At 39.3% G+C, this 15,066-nt stretch overlaps 1 protein-coding gene across 6 annotated transcripts in view; it reads left to right on the top strand.

The window, feature by feature from the left end:
- Positions 1-15,066, top strand: part of pkib (protein kinase (cAMP-dependent, catalytic) inhibitor beta) — a 115,055-nt gene that overhangs the window by 33,687 nt on the left and 66,302 nt on the right. For 3 of the 6 annotated variants that reach the window (XM_078567134.1, XM_078567127.1, XM_078567130.1), the window contains one exon: positions 2,760-2,866. The exons of 1 other annotated variant lie outside the window; for it this stretch is intronic. The gene's annotated coding sequence lies outside the window, so the exon portion shown is untranslated. Of the gene's footprint in view, positions 1-2,759; positions 2,867-6,134; positions 6,224-12,954; positions 13,062-15,066 lie in introns of all 6 variants that reach the window. 2 more of the 6 variants (XM_078567129.1, XM_078567128.1) reach the window with 2 other exon arrangements.

The raw sequence follows: 15,066 nt of genomic DNA, 5'->3' as shown, positions 1-15,066 counted from the left end.
AACCATCATATCATTGGGTCCATCCAAGCAACAAAAGGAGATGTCTGCCAAATTTCTGAGCACCTAATGCATAAGACATGGGGTGTTTTTTAAAACACTGCATTTTGAGAATGAGATTATTGGGAACATCCAGTTTAAATAGGTTTTGTACACCCGTTGCTCCAATTATGTATTGATGACATTAATCCAAAGTTTGACAGTTTTATGTAGTGTTCAGAAAAAGTGAAATTTTTTGAATTGAGCACACAAGATTGCACCTTCTACCCTACTTGCATAATGATCTAAAACAACACATTATTTTGTTATTACAAAGCTTAAAACTAAACTATTATTTAACTTGTACTCTTGTGGTTATCCAGCTGTACTGCTCCATCCATGTTACCTTCCAATGATCTGATTTATCTATGGGAGCCACATGATCTGATTCAATGGGTACTCACTGAATTTATTTTCTTCTTATAATGGTGATTACTCCTAATACCTCATTTTCCCAGCCCTGCTGCTATGTGTGTCATTTGTCAGGGCTACAGGTGTCCTCCTCAGTTGCTGGTCTTGCTCTCTCTGGCCTCTTGCTTAATAAAGAATTCTTGTTATAATTAAAAATGTTAAATTCAGCACTCTGCTCGATTCACCTGGCATAAACTTAAAAAAAAGGAATGCAGCTGCCTGCACTCTGATCCAGGCTTGACAGCTAGTTCCCTCTAGCTGTGACCTTCTGCTCAATCGTTATCTCCCACTAGCAACTCCAAGTGTTGACCTTCCGCTCTCACCACGCTGACCTTGAATACTCTGGCTTTACTCCCTCTCACAAATGCCCTGGGGCTTAAGAGTGGCAAATCACTGCAGAGCAAAGGGAGGAGTGGAGAGAGCGGGATCCCAACCACCATGCTGGTGTGTTTACTTTTCATAACCAACCTTAAAAGAAACTGTGTGTTTTAGATGAATGGAAAAAAATGTAGCTGCAGCAGCTGAGCATGAGCCCACAATAGGACCAGTGATTTGAGAGCTTCTGCCTGGTGTCCTCATGGTTTAGTCTGACTTCTGTGCTTGGCCTCACTTGGAACCAAGCTCACGTGGATACCAATACCTCCAGCAGCTGGGTAAAAGAATGAAAGACATTTATTTCTGCAGCATCTTTCACAACCTCAAGATGTTCCAAAGCACTTTACAGTGCCTACACTTCTGAAGTGTAATGTAGGAAACACATGAGTTTCTAAATGACAGAGAACTGCTGCCTGGTCGTTTTTAATGGTGCTATAATAATGTACATTCACAAAGATAAGGTGAGTATTATAAATAGAACTGAATGTAATGCATAATAATTACATCAGTCAATGCAATTTCGGACAACTGAGCTAAAATTGTCTCTGTATTCCCTTTTTTTATTATAGCCCCGTCACTTGCTGTCCTTTTTTCCTGGTTCCTCTGTAGATCTCTATTCTTAACTTCAGCGCCACAGCCCCTCTGCTTTTGTGCTAAGTTTCACTAATGGTACCATTTGCTTCATCTCCACCATGTTCCTGCATCCACAGGTTGTGCTTTATCAGATCCAGAGGTCTCGCACTATGGTTCAGTTTTTGTCTCCCTACTAGTTCTATTCCTTAATTAAATGTTCTACTCCAGATTTCCATGTTCATCTTTGCTCTCTAGCTACTCCACTGGCTGTTTGATGCCCTGTACTACATAAGCAATGCCATAGGAGATCTGCTAATAATCGCTTACATGACTAAAACATATCAGGCAACCACAAATCAGAAGGATATCCGTGTGTACCAGCAAATAAGAAAAGCGCAGGTATACAGCGGAAAAGGCATATCCCAGGAAAAGTCTTTAACAATTGAGATACTGGAGAGAGCCATAAAATTGATATAAAGCCAGACAAAGAAGTACAGAAAGCAGAGAGGCCAAGAGAGATAACTAGAAATACAGAGTGACAATGAAAGCTCAAAAATGAGATTATAATCAGTGCGAGAAAGGAGCAAACCAAGAGTGAGATTCACAGGAAGATCAAAGGAACTGAAAGAAAAAGAATGAGATTTTGAAAATGATTAAAAAAAAAATAAAAACACTGGGGGAAATCTCATACAGATAAGGAAAATATTTGTTATGCAACTCTGCAATGGCACTGCATGTATTCTTTAACATGGTGGTTGCCATTTACATACAACTGGTCTCCCAGTATATGTGCACTGCAAACATTTTAAAATCCAGATGTGCCGCATCCCTGTAAATTTCAGTTACATTATTTGAAGCAGTGTTGGAATCTTATGTGCAACCCCAAAAGTTGGGGATTTGCAGATTAACACTACCATAAACCGGCAACTAACTGCTGCAAAGATTTGACTGTAGGATCCTTTTTAAGCTTAGATTTTCCTTTATCATTTCACAATTGAGGATGCAAGAGCTAATATTACCAACATGTCCATCACTGACACTAAAGATGTGCTGTAATCACAGCACAGATATCGATGCGCTATACGCCTCCACACTTATTAAAAAAAAATTATCAGTAACGTCTGTACTGTTGTTGCATATTGAGAGAACTGCCTGCAAATGCTGACCTAGGCTCTCACACACAGTATTGATACTTAGGTGAGTAACCAGAGAGTTTATGGTGATTTATAAAATGGTACTCAGCAAGGGGTAGCATATTAAGGAATAGAAATAAGAAAACAGAACTGAACAAAAACAAAATATATCGGCGGGATCACTTCTATGTTCCACTAACAATCTTTCTATCCAACTTCTTTCTTTCGCAGTTTGGGAGCAATTAATATAAAGGTGGAAAGAGTCTAATCTTGGAGCATAACAGATTGGGACAGAGGCACTTTGGAGGGTGCTAAATCGTGAATGAGTCTTTAAGGAGGTAGGTTGCGTTTTTCCCTAGTGCGTGTGAGTGCTCAATCCTTCCCTTTTCAGCTGTATCAGTGCTAGACTGTCAATGAAGTCTTTTTATCATTCTGCAATTGCTTGTTTCGAGTAGTCCTTATCTTTAGAGCAAATTTCCAAGAGCCACAATGGAGGAAGTATTTCTCTGGATGGTTTGTGCAGTAACATTATGAATATGTTCCATGGTAATCAATGCAATGATTTCCTGCCCTCACCTTCCCCCAACCCCCTCCTCAAATATTTTTCTACACGTGTTGTTACTATGAAATATTATTTTGACCAATTGATGTCGGCAGTGCTGTACCCACAGAGTGGAAGGAAACATGTCCTCCTAACCTGAGTGTTTAACATGCAATACGTTAACTAGCTCAGCCTTGCCATTTAGAGTGCCATCCTTTCTTCTGGAGGTGGAGGAATATTAATATTTACATAGGTTGTTACTGTGCTATACATTCTATATGCCCCAACTTGTCTGTGCCAGTGTTTATGCTCCATCTGAGCCCCCTCTTGCCCCATTTCACCTAACCCTATCAGCATAACCCTCTATCCCTTCCTCCCTTGTGTTTATCCAGCTCCCCCTTAAAGTATCTATATTATTCAACTGAACTACTCCTTGAGGTAGCAAGTTGGCCATTCTAACCACTCTCCGATTCAAGTAGTTTTTCCTGAATTCCCTATTGGAACTATTAGTGAACATTTTATATTTATTGCCCCAAGTTTGGGTCTATCCCACAACAGGAAATCCGTCCTATATCTTTCTTACCAAACCCTTTCATAATCTTAATGACATCTATTGGGTCACCCTTTGGCCTATCTTTCCTGGAAAAGAAAGTCCCAGCCTCGTCAATCTTTCCTGATTGGTGTAACCTCTCGGGATGTAAGTCAATAGAAGTTACTCCCGTGTACTTCCTAGTACCTGCCCCTGACAGCATGGGGAAAGACAAAAAATATTGCACGCTTTGGCTGGGGCAGACACGTGGTTCAGGAATCTTAGAGTAAAATTAAATAGAGTATGGGTCACAATATGACACCTGTAAATATCGCAAAAGTAACTTTACTGTTCTTCACTAATTTTAATCAAAGCATGTAAGATACCAAGGCAATGACAGATGACATTTAATGCAGTCAAGTGCCTTGCAAGTATTAAGCAGTTGTTGACCTGTTTGAGGTCTCACAATTGTGACGAGGATGTTCGTTACGGCGAAGACAACTGATTTGAGTTCTTGGGTGAAATAGTTAGAATTGGCCTTGAAGAAGCTGGAGTTGGAAACCCAATGGGTGCTAGTTTTCAGGTGGGAAATCCAGCTGCAACACGTGCCTGAACTGGAAGGCCAAAGGGTTGTCCCATGTTGGATGGGTGAACTATGGTGAAGAGCTGCCACCTGTCATACTTCCACAGGCACCTCACCTTTCTGGTGCTTTGAACTTCTGGTTGTTTACCTCACTGGAAATAGTCCCCTGGGTGAAAGGAGATTAGGGTGAGACTGCTGCAGCCCTCTGGAGTATTCTGAATAATTGGGAGTGGACCAGGCTTGACTCCTACCTCACTTATTGCAAGTCAGTTTTGGTGTGGGGGCTCTAAAATGGGTATTACCTCTCATTTTAGTATGTAAGGGAGCCAGCACCTATTTTAGGTGGCTGCCAGGGATGTCTGAAAATTGACCCAATCCAATATCGGACCTTTATCAGACATCTTTCTGGAGAAGGATGCTGGTCCTCAAAATTAGGTCTTGTTGCATCAAATGAAATGGGCACAATTGGGTCCAATGTGTACTCCTGTGATTTTCAGTAGTTAAGTTGAATTGCATTCCACAAACCTGAGTATCCTTTGGGTTGGATCTAGCAGCAGAGTAAATAGATGGATTTATTGTGTTTGCGAATACAAGTGGGTAATATTGAAATATTTCAGGTTATAAGAGTTGCTGGCTTTTGGTTCGCTTTTCCATTGTTACCACAGTGACTTGACTGCTTTGTTTGCTCGTGTGCTTTTGGCACTGCAAAATCATTGCAGCCGCTCTCCCTATGCCCCACAGTGTTTTCTGAAATGACATGACATGACATCTGACCATCTTATAGGCATATGGATTATCTCCGTATGTTTGTGTGCAGAGATGATTATGTCACTTTGAAATGAGTATATTTTTAGAAGCAACCAGCTATCAAGCAACACTTGTCGAATTTTCGCAGTTTATGTTCCTGGGGGGTCATGTGTGCAATCAGGTGCTAAATAGCTGTCTTGGCTGCAGTTCAAATGCTGCAATGTGTATTTGTACAACCCAAACAAACGCACCCTTCAACATATTTGACAATTCAGTCACAAGCTTGACATTGCTTTGATGAGGTGTTTAACTTGTCATCCTTTCCCACTGCAGATGGTCAAGCCCATGCAAATTGTTCTATGATTGAGATTCAACAAAATACCAGGGCTTAAAGGGTTAAGTTATGAGGCTAAATTGAGGGTGATCTAATTGAGGCATTCAATGCTATTAAGGGATTTGATGGGGTAGATGCACAAAAATATTAAGTTTGTTTTCTGGTCTGTGCTTACTTAACTCATATCTCAATCCTGGCTGGTTTTGGTAGTGCTACAATTCGTTTCAATATCTCCCCGGCTCAGGATGGGGGAAAATCCAAGCTATTGCACCTGATTGCTATTTAATTAACATTAGGTACAGACAGGGATAGGATGGACAATAATGGTCCTCATGGTGAGTAACAGTCACTGTCCACAACACTCGCTGGTCAAGTTCATGTGAAGAACGGCCATCAAGTGTGAAGTACAAGAGCGTTATGACTGTCCAGAGGATTGTACCATAATGAAGAGGAGGGTGTAAAGAAGAAATTGGTAAATTAATTTTGATGGTAAATTTGCGCTTGCATGAATTGAGGGCAATATCTGAAATGTTAGATTTCCTCAGTAACATTTGATAGATGTTACAGAAATTAAATCATTTGCAAGGTGAATAGATACATTTAAAAAGTGAAATATTACTTTTCTGCAAGCTTTTAAAAATGGATGTATCACAAATATGAAAGGAAGATTGTGCTTTAGTCTGCCTTTACCACATAGCATAATTATATATCTGGGGACTAGTAAATAAGTTGACAGGCTTCCCAAAAGGTGCATTTATTGTTTTTTTTTGATATGCTGTGTGGTGTTGGATATGTGGCATTTTTCTTTTGAGTTTCTGATCCATGTTTACTTTTGCTTCCATGTTTCACCCTCATGACTCTGCTTTATACAGCATAATAGAATGGGGCAGGACGTAGAAGCTGTTTCTTTAATTCTTAGAACAATGGAACTGAAAATGCTAGATTGACAATTAGAAACCTGGTGAGTAAACACTAAGACTGGGTTTGTAGGAATGTAGTTTTTTTTACTGTATTGGCTAGGGAAATTACTCAAAACTGTTCCTGTTGCATGGGAATTACTTCAGAAGTTTTTCTTTCTTTGATAGAATAGGTGATTCTGCACTAATGCCTTCCTGAATCAACCAAATTATCCAGGGATGTTTGGTCATAAGAATTTGACGAGATTAATACCTAAATAGATTAGTCAGGCTGAAATGACTTTGCTCATTGGATAATTGTTAGAACATCAAGCATACTTCTTATTATAGTTTGTGCTAATGAGAATGACCTTTCTTGGTCATAACAGTTCACTTAGTTTCATTAGAGGCTTCAACTGGATTAAAAGGCAATTTTGAGGTATTTTAGGGATCTTGAGTGTCTTTGCAGACTTTGCTTATAAGAACTTGACAGGATCAATGACATAAGTATCTAAGGCTGATGCCCTGCTTAGTGCAATCAGTAAAAATTAGTGGATACTTATGGATCAAAATGCAACATGAGGTCCAATTATTTCAATTTCCTTTCTTGGCAGCCTAAAAAACAGAATTTGGGAATTTTCCAACTGTGACATTGAGTATATTGATTGTGTATGATTGTTTCTCTGTTACTTCAACATTTATTCCATTTCTCCTTTTCTCTGTTTCTTGATGGATGACAAATATGAGTGAGAGAACTGGGAGAAGAAAAGGAAATCATCTTAAAAATCAAATGTAAATTTGTTTCTAATCTACTGAAATAATTGTGAACTCACAGATTCATGTTGGATTTCTTTGAATCATGCCATAGTGTGTTGTACCATAAAAGAGGGAGCACTATACCATGCAGCATATATTAGATATCTTTAAGACCACAAGATCTAATGGCTGTATATAGGCAAATTGTGAGCTCAATTACCTGTTAATTGCTCTGTAGGCTGGCAGCCGGTTGTAAATTTGTGGCTGTTCTCTTGTGGTCAGAAAAACTAGCAAGAAATAACTGGCTTTTCTTTCCTAAACATTGTTTTGTGTTTCAAAAGAAGTGGAAGGTTTTGGAATGTGATGAGACTTATTTTTCATATACGTTTTTTTTTAATTTCAAATAATATTTGGGATCCTTGTGTTATTGTCTCCCAACTCTTTCTGACAGCAGAAGTCTGCTTAGCTGAGGAACCAGTTTTAATACAACCAAAAGTGGCTAGGTTGAAAGTGCTTAATTGGCTCTAAAGCAGTATGGGATCTTACTGTGCAAGAGACTTCTCTTCCTGCTTCAGCACAGTTACCTCTGGTGTCCCCGAAGGGTCGATGCTTGGTCTGTCTGACTTCTCATCTACATGCTGCCCTTCAGCGACATCAATCGAAAACACATCAGTTTCCATATGTACATTGCAACACCTTGCTCTACCTCGCCACTGCATCTCTCGATCCGTCCATTATCTCTAAATTGTCAGGTGATTTGGCTGACATCCAGTACTCGAGCAAAAATTTCCTCCAGCTAAATATTGGGAAGACTGTCGGTCCCCACCGCAAACTCTGCTCTCTATCCACTGATTCTATCCCCCTCTCTGGCAACTGTCTGAAGCTGATCCAGATTATTCACAACTTTGGTGTCTTATTTGGTCCAAATAATATTTGGCCACATATCAGTGCCATCGTTAAGATGGTCTACTTCCATTGTTGTAACATCACCCGATTCTGCTCTAGTCTTGGTCAGCTGCTGTTGAAATCCCCGTCTGTGCCTTTGTGGAGGTGTTACCTGTAAATTTGACTATTCCAATGCACCCCTGACCCTGCCATTCTGCTCTCTGCGCGCTTGACGTAATCCAAAACTCTGTTGTCCATGTCATGGCCGCTGGTTAAGCAATGTCAGGTTTTAAAATTCTTATCCTTGTTTTCAAACCCCTCCATAGCCTCATCCTCACCTTTCTCTGTAATCGTCTCCAGTCCCACAATCCTCGGGTATCTTCACTTCTTCTTTAATTCTGGTTTCCTGATGAGCATCTTTGATTTTTCATCGCTCCACTATTGGTGGCTGGGCCTTCAGCTGCCTGGACCATGAGCTCTGGAATTCCCTCCCTAAACCTCTCTGTATCTCTTCCTCTCTCTTGTCCTTGAAGATGCTGGTTAAACCTCTTTGCCCAAGCTTTTGATTATCAACCCTAATATCATCTTATGTGTCTAGGTATCCAATTTTGTTTTAAAATACCCCTGTGAAGTGGTTTGTGGAGTTTTATTACATGAAGGGCACTATATGTTTAGCAGTTGTGACAGTTTGGAAACCAACCACAATGTAGTTTAGAATGAACATAATGCAATACTTTGCATGGAATAACTACACCATTGCTCATGCTGTGCAATGTTTTCAATAAACATCAATAACTGGAACATTTCTCCAAGTACTCTTAATCAAATTACTGACTGTTCAATGATCATTCTGAATTGAAGCCAACCCCACATTTCTAGAAAACATCATTTCAATAAGGCAGCAACTCTAGGTTACAATATTTAGGTTCATGGAAAACACAAAATTATAGATCAGTGTAGACCATTTGTATCTAGCCTCGCTCATCCCTATCAAATGGTGAAGCACTACCTACTTTGTGGGCATTTCTCTGGTTTTGTATACATTTTTAATGAGAAACCTAGATGAGTTGCATAGTCTAGTACACCACCATGATGAAAGAAAATGAAGTAGATTAAGAAGTCGATGTTGGCTAATGCCAAACATGAATTTTAATTTCTTGTCAATTGCAGGAGAAAGGGGTTGAGAGAAGTGAGGGGTTTTGCAGCTCTGACTTCCTAGAAGATGGAATAAAAGGTAGTTTAATCAGTTACGATCTCAACACTCTGAGAATGCTAGGGGAGAAAGGATAATGTATTGTGACCGTCGGTAGAACAAAAGGAAAGGTCTCGGAAGTGCATCATAATGATAAGAAAAATGGTAAAGTAGAGAGAGAGGGCTGCAGGTTACAGTTCGTCATCTATATCTTTGCCTTTTGATTTTATTATAGTTTAACTAAAACTCTCCAACCGAAGTCTGATGAATTTGAAACATGATCTTCACATGAAAATTGTAACCTGCTGTCTGTCCTGGTTTTTTCCCAAACCTCTTCCTACCTTTGAAGCATGAGGATAACAGCTCTGGCCATGGTGAACATTGTACCTAGCACTAGGATACCTAACGCCACAGTCAAAGACATTTCAAAAATAAACATTATTGGGTGTAACGGTGTTTAGTTTGGCATGCAACACAGGCATTCAAAGTCGCCTTTTTATGATACCTTTATGATTTTTATGATATGGGGAGGCGGTGGCATAGTGGTATTGTCACTGAACTAATATTCCAGAGACCCAGGGTAATACTCTGGGGAGCAGGATTCGAATCCCACCATGGCAGATGGTGAAGTTTGAATTCAATAAAAATCTGGAATCAAAAGTCTGATGACCATGAAATCATTGCCAATTGTTGTAAAAACCCATCTGGTTCACTAGGTGTATAGCACATTAACAACGTGTAAGGATCCTCAACAAATTTTCTTTGGTTTTGCTCCTGGATGGATGGTGAACCTGTCTAAAAAGAAAATCTTAAAACCAACTGATGAAGAGCTATGTAGTTACTACAGCTCTTGAAATTGATGATAATTATTTAGTTGTAACTAGACAATGATATCAATTTTGATTACTTGCCTGTATAAATTGACTTATGTATTAAAAGACTCTTTGTTTTCCAAAGAAAAGCATCCTTTAGGGAAGGAAATCTGCTGTCCTTATCTGATCTGGCCTACATGTGACTCCAGACCCACAGGAAAGCGGTTGACTTATTATTGCCCTTGTTCAGAGGGCAATGAATGCTGGCCTAGCCAGCGATGCTCACATCCCATAAACGAATAAAAAAACGTTTTTAAGATTCAAACAAAATGACTTGAAGCTTAGTGTGTGCAGCAGTGAAGTACTCTGGGATTGGTCTGGGACTTGAAAATAAATGGAAATGCAGACAGAGGTTTATTATACTCTAGTCAGGGTTGAGATACGCTAATGGAGAAAATATTTTAGAAATTTTTGTGACATCTAATATCTGAATACAGAGTGGAATTTTTTTTTTGAAAGAAATACTCTACTCAATTTGGGCTTGCTGCATAGCGTGATATTCTCAAACTAAATATGGGTTACAGAAATGGCAAGTTGAGACTCTTCCCGTACACTTCAAACTAAAATCTTTATCTTCAAGTATGTACAGAATCTGTTTTTGCAAAACTGTTTACCAAGAGCTTTGGAATGATGGATTCTTGAATATTTAATCACATTTCATATATTTTTAGAAAACTTTTTGAAGTTTGTTTTATACTGCATGAACACCCAATTGACAGTTTAGGTCCAATCCCTGCGTTAGTTTTATTATCAATGGATGTGCAAGATGCCAGCAACAAATAAGCTAGCTGCGTCCGTGGCATATTGCTTCCAAGAAATTTGAACCGATTGACTGAAATTAAAATCATGTTAATTATTAATTTACCTGTTTTTGCTTCTCTCTGCACTTAGTGACATGAGAAGCTCACAGCAAGACACAATACAAACCTAATTGTTCTGTTTTGTTAGTTACTAATAGCACCATTTCACAATGTGTGCATATTGCAAAACAGAACACAGTGTGATTAATTTTTTTTTAAAAGGAGGGTCTACCAAAACACAAACCATTGTGAAATGCATTAATTTATCTTGACTGGATTTGATTTTGGATTTTTCATGATTGGTTTACAGCTGGGCTTTGTGCTATCCCTTTCATCTTTGAAAGTTATCCTTAATGTCCCTGAACTGTTGGTGTTCTCTGTCACCTAGTAACTTCAACCTACCTTATAATTAAAACATGTCGCCTGACATAAATCTTGTCACTATACTGTAAAGAGGGTACTTAGATTTGCAGTTGCTGTGACAAAATGTTAAACCTGACTTTCGTATATATTTTTTTAATACCGGACTGCATACAGTTTTAAAGATATCACTGGGCAAGATGCCGCGTGAAGCATTGACATATTGAAACACCGATGTTTTATGTTTGAATTTTGATATGTGGGGGCAGGTGGGAGGCTTGTTGGAAGAGGGAGAGAGATGGAGTAGTGTGGGTCCAGTACTAACATTAAAAAGATTCATGCAGTTTGAAACTTGTGTATGCATTGGATTGCAGCTATACTGCAGTAGGTACAGTGCACATATAGCAAGATTAGTACAGCTCAGCGGTTAAATTGCTGTTGAGCTGTTGGGTGCTTGTTAATGTCTAAATATTTTTGTCCCACCAACAAGGGATTGGCGTTTGGTGTTGGAAAGGAGGAAATAATAAGGTAGAAGCAAAAGAGAACAAATGCGGGTTGAATATTGCCCATTGTATTTTAGAAATAATGCAAAAACCATGTAGAGGAGCAAAACAGATTCAACAAGATGAAAGCAAAGATATGAAGCTAAAGGAACTTGGGTTCTTTTTGTTAAAGCAGAGATGGTTCAGTGGATATCCGATGAGATTGGCTCAAAATTCTGAGTGTTTTTCCAAGGTAAACTGGGGAGGAAAAAAATTCTGATAACAAAATGGCATAAATTTAAGACCATTGTTAAATGAATGACAAGCAGTTAGAAGAAATGTTTTTATGCAGAGGACTGTATGCACATCAAATGCTCTACAGTGAAGTAAACACAATCCATAACTTGCTTCACTGTCCCTGGGTTAAAATCCTGGAACTCCCTTCCTCCCAGCACTATGGGTGTAACTACAACACATGGACTGCAGTGGTTCAAGAAGGTGGCTCACCGCCACCTTCTCGAGGGCAATTAAGGATGGGCAATAAATGGTGGTCTAGCCAGTGACACCCACATTCTATGAACAAATTTTTAAAAAACCTTTTTAAAAGGAAGCAGATAAATATTTGAAGAAAAAATGCTATGAGGAAAAGACAGGGGAATGAGACTAAATGGATACCACTTTTAGAAAGTTGGCATAAAACAATGGGCCAATGGACAACTTCCTGGGCTGAAAAATCTATGACACTATAAAACAGATATCTAAACGCTGCAGTTATTTTCAGAAAGGCCGCTGCTGCAATAGATGGCTTAGGTGACAGCATGCGATTGAGATAGCTGCTGCTTGGAGGACAAGAATGTCCCTTCAATCCACCTACAAGTTCTGTCACTTTTTGGTTGTCTCACTAAATGAGCTAGTGTACAGTGGCAGTATGTTCTAGCTTTGAGGAGGAGGAGGGGGACTATGAGGGAGCTGGAACTAGAAAGCATATCTGCCAAAGCCAAGTGCAAATGCACTGAGTGTGGGCTGATCACAGAACTGGCATTGACTGCAACCAAGGAGCAGTGAGCAACCCACGCTCTCCTTTTCTCCCGTTTGGCACTGTGCTACTGTTTCAGGGAAAGTAGAGTTAGAGATGAAAGAATAAAGTGGATTATAGTGCAGAAATGTACATGTTAATAACCTTGTTTAAAAATACTTGATGCTGAAGTAAATTATAGTCTTGCTTCCTATGATAACATATATTAAGTGTCATACAATTATAGTGTTATCAGTTGATCGCGAGATCATCAACTATTTAAGTTCTGGGTGGTGTTTAGGCTCCCTGGAACATGGTGAACTTGCAAATAGGCACTCCTCTCATTTCACAGTATTATACTGTACTGTTGTGAAACAGAAATGGCATGCAGTGATGTGAAGTACTATTTCTGAATAGTCTTTTTTTTCACCTAGAGGCTCTTTTCCTACAAAATAAGACTGAAGAAAATACTTCTGGAAACCGACTGTATATCACCAAACCTCTATTCCAGTTTATAGGCCACCAACAACTTTAGACGGGGGTAAATTTATACAAACGAAATCGTATTCTAACTTAAACTATAGCTGTGGCCATTTTGCTCTGCTCTGCAGTGCCCAAAAACCTATTGGTTTTGGCTTCAAGCGTCCAAAACGAGTGTCCTGGAATCTGAGCTTCACTGATTGCACAGTTAACAAAATTCATTCCTTATTGAAACTCTGCTTTGAAACATCAAATGCCTGAATGTGTGCTTGCAGTACTGGTGGGTAATGGAGGGAAATACATTCGGAACATTCAAAGTAAATCGTATGGGAGAGTTGGGGTTAGTGAGATGAGTTTGGGTGGGTTAATTGACTGTTTTTCATTCTTATGTTAGGGGTTGAGCAAGTAATAATCTGAGATACTGAGTGCAATTGTTAATTGAAAACTGAGAGCGTAACGTGAATGTTTTAATACTTTTCATAAACATTGTGCGTAATTATACAAAAGTGCTAGTGTTTTGCATGGGTTTGTGCTCAGCTTAAATTTGGATTTGACCATTGTATGAATTTGGGGGTTTTATTGCTATTAATTTAGATTCAGCAACATATAATTGCAGACATTAAACATTAGCTCCCAAGAAGAAAATCAGCAGCTAAACCTTTAATTTGTAATCATGACAAACAAAATGATGTCTGACCAATTTCCTATCAGAATTTGAGCGGCATTGGTGGGTTTTAATAAAACTCTATTCGAAATAAAATTAGCTTCTTTGCTACTCAACAGCTGAGCATTTATTTTGCAATGTATCCACTGCACATGAAAGTGCAGTAGTTTTAGTATTTATCAACCTTGGCTAGGCTGTTGTCTTGGAGTTTTATGGAGACTCTTGCACTGTCTAGACCCTAGCTTTTTATCTTTGGCAGCTGAGTTCATAACCAGCTCAGATGTATTAAAAGACTATTGGTGTTGGCTGAAAGAAACACACTTTATTTAACACCGTTTTCAATTGATCAGGCTAAAAATATTCATTACCCTTATCCAGGAAAAAGCAAATACAAGAATCATTACCTTGCAATTCACATTTGGAAAGTAGAAAGGGTATCCCATTGGAATGATTGGGAAATAGAAATTGATGTCAAATCTTGTCATTCATCAGACTGTCCAAAAGTCACCTGCTCTGTGTCCTGAGAACTAATGCCCACTGTTATGATGGATGGCACTTGCATTGAAATTGTGAAGCTATTACTGAACACTGTCATTGAACACTGTCAATGTAGGGGGAAGCAAAAGGCCTGTTCATTTGTATATTATTATGACTGAGACTCATCAGAGACAAAACCTTAAAAAAAAAAGATAAGCTTCACTTTTTTTTTGCTCCCCTATAAAAACAATACCATGCTGATTTAATCTGCTTCACCTAAATCTCAAGATATATTCCTGGTCCTTGATTGAAGTCCATCGTATTTTAGTATACCATGTACAGTAATAAGATGCATCTACTTAAGAAGGTTGAGTAATGATTAAAACAGAACCCCTGAGCTGCGCTTTTTAAATTTAGCCACTGAAATGACTCTCCGCTGTTGGAGAGTCTATTGAGTATTAAATATCAGTTGAAAAGCAGATTAGATGGGGCGGGGGGGGGGGGCGAAATCTTCATTAAATTTAATGGCTCTGGTTACTTAATTCCCTGAAATAAATGTTTAGCAATTAGAACACAGACATGGGCCATTTGGCACAACCAGACCATGTTGGTGTTTATCCCCCTGTTCAGAATAATCCTAATTCCATGTACCTGCCCTGTTCCTACAGTCCTCATTTAAAGCTGTGCCTTTGTTTGGTGGAGCTTTTAAAATATATAAATGTTGGGCAGAATTTAGCCCATGTCGGGTGGGCTTGGAAGGGGCAGGCGGGGAGCTGACCGCCATCCACGATCAGGGCTGGACCGCGATTTCACGCTGACGTGCCAATTCAGGCCCGCCCAGCGTGAAACGTGAGCAGCAGTGCTGAGCGCTGTTGTGCAGGTGGTGGTGGTGGGTGGGGGTGGGGGGGAGGGGGGCGAGCACGAA

The sequence above is a fragment of the Cetorhinus maximus genome, chromosome 21, assembly GCF_964194155.1.
Source record: "Cetorhinus maximus chromosome 21, sCetMax3.hap1.1, whole genome shotgun sequence".
Taxonomy (NCBI): Eukaryota; Metazoa; Chordata; class Chondrichthyes; order Lamniformes; family Cetorhinidae; genus Cetorhinus; species Cetorhinus maximus.
The sequence above is the reverse complement of the archived record's forward strand: the minus strand, read 5'-3'. Positions and strand labels throughout refer to the sequence as shown.